Source organism: Poeciliopsis prolifica, unplaced genomic scaffold, assembly GCF_027474105.1.
Source record: "Poeciliopsis prolifica strain line A6 unplaced genomic scaffold, Auburn_PproV2 SCAFFOLD026, whole genome shotgun sequence".
Classification (NCBI taxonomy): Eukaryota; Metazoa; Chordata; class Actinopteri; order Cyprinodontiformes; family Poeciliidae; genus Poeciliopsis; species Poeciliopsis prolifica.
Window position 1 is genome coordinate 6635992 of NW_026562401.1, and position 8859 is coordinate 6644850.

An 8859-nucleotide genomic window follows, 5' to 3' on the forward strand; every position below is an offset into this window, starting at 1 on the left:
GAATGCACATCCAGTGGACAGGCCCAGGGGCCGGATGATACAGAGACACGCACACAGGCATGCAGAAGCTGCACTTGACACAAACAAGACAAATAATCTTCTAAAATTAGCCCCCACAGTGCAGAGACGTATTCTTTTTTTTTCTGCAATCTTTGACATTTCAGCTGTGCATGGGTAAGTAGTGTGGAAGAGGAGGAGCCGGAGCCGCCGGGGTGAGGTGGGCCACTGTTTGAGGTGAAACATTGCTGAGGTTGCCCGATTATCACAGTGCCATGCTGGCACTCCATCACTCTGACTTATTGGGTACAGCAAGAACAGGGCTCAGTTGCACGCGCAAACTGGGTCACATCCAGGCGCAAAAACGCTGACATACGCAAGTAACAACATATTGAGATGGACTTTGCCATTCTTCTGCTCTACATCTATTCCGTACGTTTTTATCAAACTCAATGGAGAAATGATTTATGGACAGAGGAGGAACATGGTTTAGATCACGTTAAATATGAAACAGACTTTCTGTTGCAAATGGGCTCCAGCTCAGTGTTCGCTCCTGCATCTCTTGCACCCAGAAGAATAATTAAACATGCAGGTTTTTATTTTACCAATATTATACATGCGAAACTTGTCAAAAAAATTGCTTGATTTATTTTTCAAATTAATTCATTTGCTTTAGTCAGAAAGTTATGTCTCCTGACAAGCTGTCATAACAGTCGTCCTATGTTGCTCTTGACGTTTAGTGGTTACCATAGCAACCAGCTTGTCCCTGTTTTCTGTTGCCGTCTAAAAATGTCGTGTGTATTAAGGATCAGCTCTGTGTTTTCTTTGCAAGCATCATTGCATCACAAGTTGAATCGTATTCAGACCCAGAGTTTCATGTGTAATTTTGCCATGTTTTGTTTAGGCTTTTCAACGAAATGAATCCCTTTCATCTAACTTTTACCTCCTTTTCCCCCCACCTACATTAAAACTGGATCTTGAATCTTAAGTCTTAATTCTCCCGTCTCTCATCTTTTTGCAAAGCACTTCTTATGCAATGCAGTGAAGTGACATGCTGTCAATTTAATCTGAACGGGGTGACGTCTGCATGTGTGTCACCGAGTCGGAGAGAAAGAGGCAGAGAGGTGGAGTTTGGCTGAACAAGCTGAACTTTAAATCCTCTTAGGCTCCTAAAGCGAAATATCTCATTCATCTGTCTGCTGTGTGTCTGTCTGCATCGCCTCATTATTTCATCCATGTGTCTGTTTCATGTAGTAGTAAATTGCTTTTGTGGTTCAGATGAATACAGCTGACATCTTGCTGAGTTTTTTCCCTCTCAGATTTCCTCCTGCCTTCCAGTTCTCTCTGTTCCAGCCCTTTATTTCCTCTGTTTTACTCCTGAGTGTTCTCGCCTCTCTGCACGCTCTCCATCCCTCGGCCCCCCTGCAAGGTCGTTTCCAAGGACGGTCTGCTCCCAGCATCCCCCTGCCTGATTGGCCGATGGGCATTAAAGGGCCGGTTCCCCCGTGGCACACATGGCTCCTCTTCAGCTCTGCCACAACACTGTCATCGTTGCCATCACTCCTGAGGCTACTTACTGTACTCCCTTCACACACACCTACAAACTGACTCACATGCAGCTATCAATGCAATGCCACAGAGAGCACAGGAAGCTGACAATATTTCTTACATGCTCACAATCTAGTTTCCTAAATCAGGTTGGGGATGCTTCCTCGCTCCGTATGACAGGTTACTTATCACAATGATAAAAGATGCTGGGCTGCAAATACCCCAGTGTGCACTGGCAGAAAAAAAAAAACACTTGACCCATGCTAACAGAGAACTAGCACCGACTAAAGTAAGCAAATATTTCTAGAATATTATGCGCACTACAAGCTTCTGAACACATAAAAGGACCCAGACAGTCAGCAAAGTGGCCACATCACAGCACAGACTGAGTAAAATGTGCTGTCTGGGCTGGAAGAGGATTTCAGGGTGGCTGGTAAAACATAATAAGAGAACAGTAATGAAAAGATTCAGGGGAAAAAAAAAAAGAACTTGGTGCACCTTTTAATAGGTTTTCCAGAGTGCACATGTTCAGTGAAAAGCTTCTCTGCTAATCTGCTGAGTTATAATCACGTCCAAAAGCCATTTTCCCTTCATCCTGAGGGCCTCATTTACAACGTCACAGCGAAGCATACGGTGCAAACCGACTTAAGCATTTTGTCTTATCACGTAACCAACTGGAAGAAACTGGAGGAACTAACTCAGAGTTATGTCTTCAACCATTGTAGATGTAATGACCTTCATATTTAATGACGTACAATGAAAATAAAATCCAACATGAATTAATCTCATTTTGCAGTAGGATTATCTGATGCTGACAAATTAATCGAATTTCAGAACAATTCTTCAGTTTCAATCAATTGTATTGTTATCCTGCTGTGATGAGCTGGTACTATAATTCACATAACATTTCTACATTTTTCTACAGCACAAACTTTTGGTATTTTTCCACAGCAGAAACTCTTTTCCAGTCTTTTTCTAAAGACTGGAAAATCAATCAATTTTTCTTAAATATTTTAATAAATAATTTTAAATGTATTAGTTTGTTTTCTGCCTTTGTATTGGATGCAAAGTTACAGGAATTAGTCTATTCCTTTAATAAACTGCCTAAAAGAATATTTTTAAAATAACTTGAAATGGTTTATGATGTCTTATAAAGTCTAATACATAGTGTTGACCATTCTTTGCCCAATTTACATCAACAAATCATTTCAGAGTTGCAAAAACATTTAAAAGTTCCCAAATTCCCGCCATGCAAAGGTGTTCCACACAAAGGACTTTAAATTATATTCAAATTTTATCTGGTATGCTTTTTGTTAATTCAGATTTATTCTACGATAAATATCAGAAATTAAATTCCCTAAAATCCTGAATGTATTGGAAATCTGTTGTGATACACATTTATAACTTACCTAAATAGATACCTTAAATGTTTTAATGTAACAGCACGATAATGCTTGAATTTAGTTTTTCTTATGTAATTTCTGTCTCAGTCCCAGTTTCTCTATTCCTCCGATCAAGCAATGAAACGAATAAATGCCAATAGCAGCTCCTCTGGCGGTTTATACTCAAAAAGAGAGAAAATCGAACTCATCAGAGAACATGTGAAAGCCATCAGGGCGTACAACACATCAGATAAGAGTGATTCTTGAAAGCAGCAAATGGAACAAACTCATTTGTGTTTCCTAATGCCGCTTTGTGCATCTGAGACATCTTAGATCACATAAAGGGCTTTGTGGAGGTTAAGGTTACTGCAGCAAAGATTCATCCTTTATTGCGTTTCTATCTACAGTTCCTGCAGTGCAAACACCAAAGCCTAGAAGATTCTGTGATTATCTTGCATCTTAGCCCACATTTTCCCCATTCAGGTCAATGAAAGCTGCCTTTGTGAGCTTTATTCAATAATAATAATAATAATAAAAACATACAAACAAATGGGACTGAATTTATTACTTTCTTTCAAAAGGTAGTACAGTTTGCAGTCACAAAGGGAATTGAACAAAGCAAACTTGAAAACTTTCAATTAAAAGTGAAATAAACCCTGAAAAAGACAAATATGAAAAACTCCTATATTTAAATGAAATTTGTGACTTAAATTAGTGATCACTGAGCAAGTTTACATTAGATTTGTAAACATTTGTAAAATATTGTTCTGAAAAAAGCAACCTACAATTACTGAAATATTATATCTAGTAAAATGTTACATTGAAGGGCTGCATGGTGGTGCAGCTGGCATCACTGCTGCCTTGCAGCAAAAAGGTTTCTGTCTTCACATTCTAGTCAGAGTATTTTCCACGCAGAAACTCTGGCTACTTCCCATTGTCTAAAAACACCACTGTTGGGTTAATTGGTTCCTGCCCTTAGGCTTGAGTGAGTGCATGCAGATTGCTTGTGTTGGGTGTTTCTGTGATTTCTGGTCGGACTGGTAACCTGTCTGTGTCTGACCCAATGACTGCTGGAGATAGACATCAGTCCTGAGTGGATGGAAGGAGCTACTTACTCAATAGAAGTAATAAATGCCTTAAGTGCACACATCATATCGGGATTCATGGGTTTAAAGGACATTATCATGTGCTTTATGTGCTTATTAAGGAGGACAGATACTTGCCTTCTAATGGCCTTTCAAACTTTCTAAGGCAGCTTTAATATCATTTGCTTTCATTTTTAATATTGCTTCATTCCTGTCTCTATTTATAAAGTTATAACTTCTTTAATACTGATGGCTTTTCTCCAAAGTGTTCTGATCAGTGGTAACTTTTCATGAGGAACATGACCTTGTCTTCATGTTCTGGCTGAGTTGAGGCATGAAGCAGAGCTTTGCTGCAATGGCTGAGATGCACTGAGGAAAAAACAGCATTCAGAGGAAGAAGGGGAGCAGAGAGAGGAGAGAACAGGAGGAGAGCTTGTGCTTTCAGACTGGATGGACAGGTGGAGTGACCGAGGAGATGACTAAGAATAGTTTATTGTGCATGAGTTGAACATTAGACAGACTGACGTCTGTGTAGATTTCACTCCTCAGAAACATCTGAATGCACCAGCAGCTCTCTGTGTTTTCCGGATTCTGTTTCCTCATGCTGGCTTCATCTGAATGAAACTCTTCCTCTTTTTTTTGCCTTCTGTATTGAACATTTTTGCATAACTGGGGAAGCTAAGCAGGTTTTTTTTTAAATCTTTGCAGTTGTATGAACTTTGTTTTTTTATCCCATCTATCCAGTCATTTTAGCGAAACAACAAAACAAAAAACAAAGGACCCGGTGTAATTCTCTGTGGCATGCTAACATTGCTACTAACTTTTCTGGAAACCCTGTAATCTACACAGCGTGCTAACAATTTCATTGCATCATCTACTTAAGTTTATTACAAGAACAATTGACTCCACCAGACGTTTGTGTCTCTGGAGCACAAATGCTCTGTGGTGCCCCACCCAGAACAGGAATGACCAGTAACTTGGTATTTTTCAGTGCTGAGACGAAGACAATGGACTTTATGTGGCATTAAAACAAGACTACAAATAAAGCCTTGTTTATTTGGACAGTGAATTAAATGCAACAATGAGCTAGGGCTCCTCCTATAAAGTGCAACTGGAGTAAGACTTATTCTTTTGTGTTGTTTTCACATCGTTGTCTGATGCGAACTCATAAAAAAACATCTCAAAAAAGTTTGACTTTTCAGAGGAAACTGACCAATATAATCCTGACAAATTTTGCTTTCTTGAGAAAGATTTATTAGGAGCTTCTTAAAATTCAACATCTTTTAAGTCTGCTGAACTTCTTCACATGTTGCATATTAACAAACTTTAAGACATTTTTGAAGCAAGCATATGTAAAAGGTTGCACCCAAAGTTTATGTCAAACAGAAACCACTTGTTTGTACACAAGCTTTGCACTTATGCTATTTTCTATTTTCTCAGCTTTTTTTTTTTACCATTTAGAGGTCGAATGAAAATACAGTACAGACCACATATTGTCAGTGGAAGTACTTTACTCTGTTTTTACTGTTACTTTAGTTTCATAAGATTTATTTTGACAACACTTATTTGGAAAAGTGTTTTCTCTGCCAGAATTTGGAACTTAGTAACTCAGTTTATTATTTGTTTAATTTCTTTTTCAATTCTTTAAAATACAAGAATTTGAGCTATATGTATTTTTTTTTCTTTTAGGTCTGATGACATCATCAAATGTTCAATAAGATATTCTCATCAGTCACTCATGCTCGAACTTTTTTCTGGAATACTTTTTTACTCTTTTTTGACTCATTTCCTTGTCGGCTTCTGCCTTTACTTGAATGAAAATATGTTGGCGTAGTTCTCCTCTGTACTCTACACACCTCTGGCTGTAGGTCTTGTGAGGGAATTAAAGAGGACGTTCAAAACAACCACCAGCACGCTCAGATCTCAGATGAGACCACAAAAAGATTCAAAAAGAAGTTTCTAAAACTCCTCCCGGGTCATCACTGGACCGACAGCAGGTTCTTGAGATGGTTGAAAGTGCATGACTGTACATCAGAAAGATAAATATTATAGTTTTTATTTTAGTAATCTTTCCACAATTTATTTGCCCGACTGCCTAAAAATGAAGAGAATTGCCATCACTAACAGTCCTGTTTCTCTAAATCCCAGAGGAATTTTCCACCACCCGGCCCCTCTGTCCTTCTTCATCTTTGTCTTACTTATTTCCTACACGCTACCCTCGTCCTTTTCCTCTACCTCTCCTCACATGCTTCGTTTCTGTCATCCTCTTTAAACCCATCTGCCTTTCAATCATCTCTCCCCTGCCATGTCGGCTCTCTCGTCTTTTTCCTTCCCTCTCCTCTTTTCCTCTCTCTCTGTCTCTTTTCCTCGCATCTCCCTGTTCTGGACTTTGTGAGCGGAACACAGATTATGTCAGACGTTTATAAAACCGGATTAGCCAGGATCACCTTCAGGCAGGCACGCGCACATGGACACGCGTGCACAAAGTCTAATGACTCCATGCATCCCTATTTATAAACCTCAGTTGTAGCTGTTTATAGGTTTTCTTTAGGTGCTCATCATGGTTTTGGACTGCAAGCATCATTTATTTTAATGGGGGGAAAAAAATCAAAAAGTTGTTCTGCACTGTGTAGTCTATTTAGGGAATGGCCTTAGGTTTAATGGGTAATGTGTTGAAGTAATTTGTATTAATGTGTGGTAAAGTCTTTCCAGTTATTTCATAAAACTGTATGGATGTTACTTGAAACTACAATAATGTCCCTAGCAAAGTCATATAATTGATCAGAAATCTGCTTTGAGAATTAATTATTTCCATCTGACTGAATAATCTTGATTAGAAATTTTAAGAAGCAAAGATATTCTGCACATTTCCCAGATTAAAATGTATTAACAACAATTACATTTTAATTAGGAAAAACCCACAAACGTTGGTTACTAATCAGTACTTAACTGAGTAAAAAGAGAGAGAAACAAGCACATATAAAGATATTAATGCTAATTCTACTGTATAAACTAATAGCACAGCTAAATGGGGAGTTTATAGTTTGTGAATTTAATGTTCAAATTACCAATTGAGCTAATTAATGCTCAATTGGTATGACTTCATTTGAGTTTAAAATCTTGAAACAAAGCATAGCATTAAAAAAGGAAAGTTTATTTCAAGTAAATCTGACAGAGTGATCAATCCTGATATTGACTTGGTTGGGAAATGCTTCACTGTGGTTTCTGATTTCTATGAGAACAGCATCGTTCTTCTGGAGGAGGAGGAAGAGAAGGAGGAAGAGGACGAGGAGTGCTCATGAGGGCCTGATCGACCAGTCAGAGACATTTTCGTTTTGTTTTGCTGAACAGCTCAAGAGAAAGTGTTCTTTTTATTAACACAATTCTTTAGAGAACTAAAGATAAACTAAAAATATCAACAAAGTGTTATTGTTGATAAGCTACTGTATCATGACTCAATCTTTCACATGAAGGGTTTTAAATATTTCATCATGAATGACAGGTTTAGATTCAAAGTTTACCTAGTTGTGGATTATTTCTAAAGCTATCGAATGAGAGGGAGGATATTTTGATCTTCTCCATCCTAACCTAAGACAAACAATGCGAGCAACTATCTGGGGAATCCTACAGCTGTTGTTTATATCAAGTTAATCAGATTTACTATTTTTGCTGGAGTGTGTGAAGAGAAAGACTAAGCACTATTGTTAAATCAAAAGGTACTTCAACAAAATTAATTTAAAGGTGTATCCACTCATACAGTTTTCCCCCTGCAGATTTATTTACTTCTTAGTGAAGTAGTACTTGCTATTTATCATATTAGAGGTGGAAAATGTCTGTAAATCAGTGCGATATATATCACAAATGAAGAATTTCCGCATTCATATGTATAAATATTAGAGCTGCTGTATTTTGAACTAAAAGAAACAGTTCTTGTAGATGAAGGTTCAGATCGAAGGTGATTTGCGAACTACAAATCTCCCAAATTGTCTCCCGGCCAGGTCTTCTTTCCCAGCATCACCTGATTTCACTAATGCCTTTGTGGGAGTAAATCTCTTTAGTGACAAATCTTTTAAAACGCCACCCAGGAGGTTCTGATTTCTTTTGTTCCGGAGAAACTAATAACCCTATTTTCTCTATAATTCATCCTCAGCAGAAAACTCCTCCATGGATGCAGTGCAGTAGCGTCCAGACTATTTTTGGCATGAGGATTCACTGACACACGCTGTTCTATTTTAGTCTAACAGAGGCATAATTCTCCTCAAACCTACACAGACGCAAGACTTCTGACTCTCAAACCTTGTGACATACGACTCATCCACAGCTCTGACTCACACACTGGCCGGTGCCACCATGCTTTCCAGTATCACACACCATGGGTATTCTCATGCACACTGCCACACATGTGTGTGAGGCTTCATCCTGAAGCCAGTCCTGTGCCGAGCTGCTTTTCAAGTCACACAAATCAGTGCTGTCTGTACTGATTAGCATGAAACATCGACACCAACATGAAACCAGTTTCCTATCATTAAATCAATCACAAGAGCAATAATCCTCTTGATATTTTACCCCTCTGTCTCTCTTCTCCCTCCTTGTTCCTTTCCTTGTCTCCCTGAATTCCCCCTTCCCCAACCTCCTCAATACCTGACTCAGCAGAACAAGTCAGAGGCAAGGTCATCTGGCTGCTGCTGCTGTGCAGCAGGAGAACTGGGTGATTTTTCTCCCCTCCATGCTGGTACTGAGAGGACGATGAGCTTTTCCCAGCGGGGGGATGAGAGGGTGGTCAAAGGGGGTGCAAACATGAAGGCGTGACAGAGGGTAGGACGTGGTAATGCAGGCAGCCATTTTGG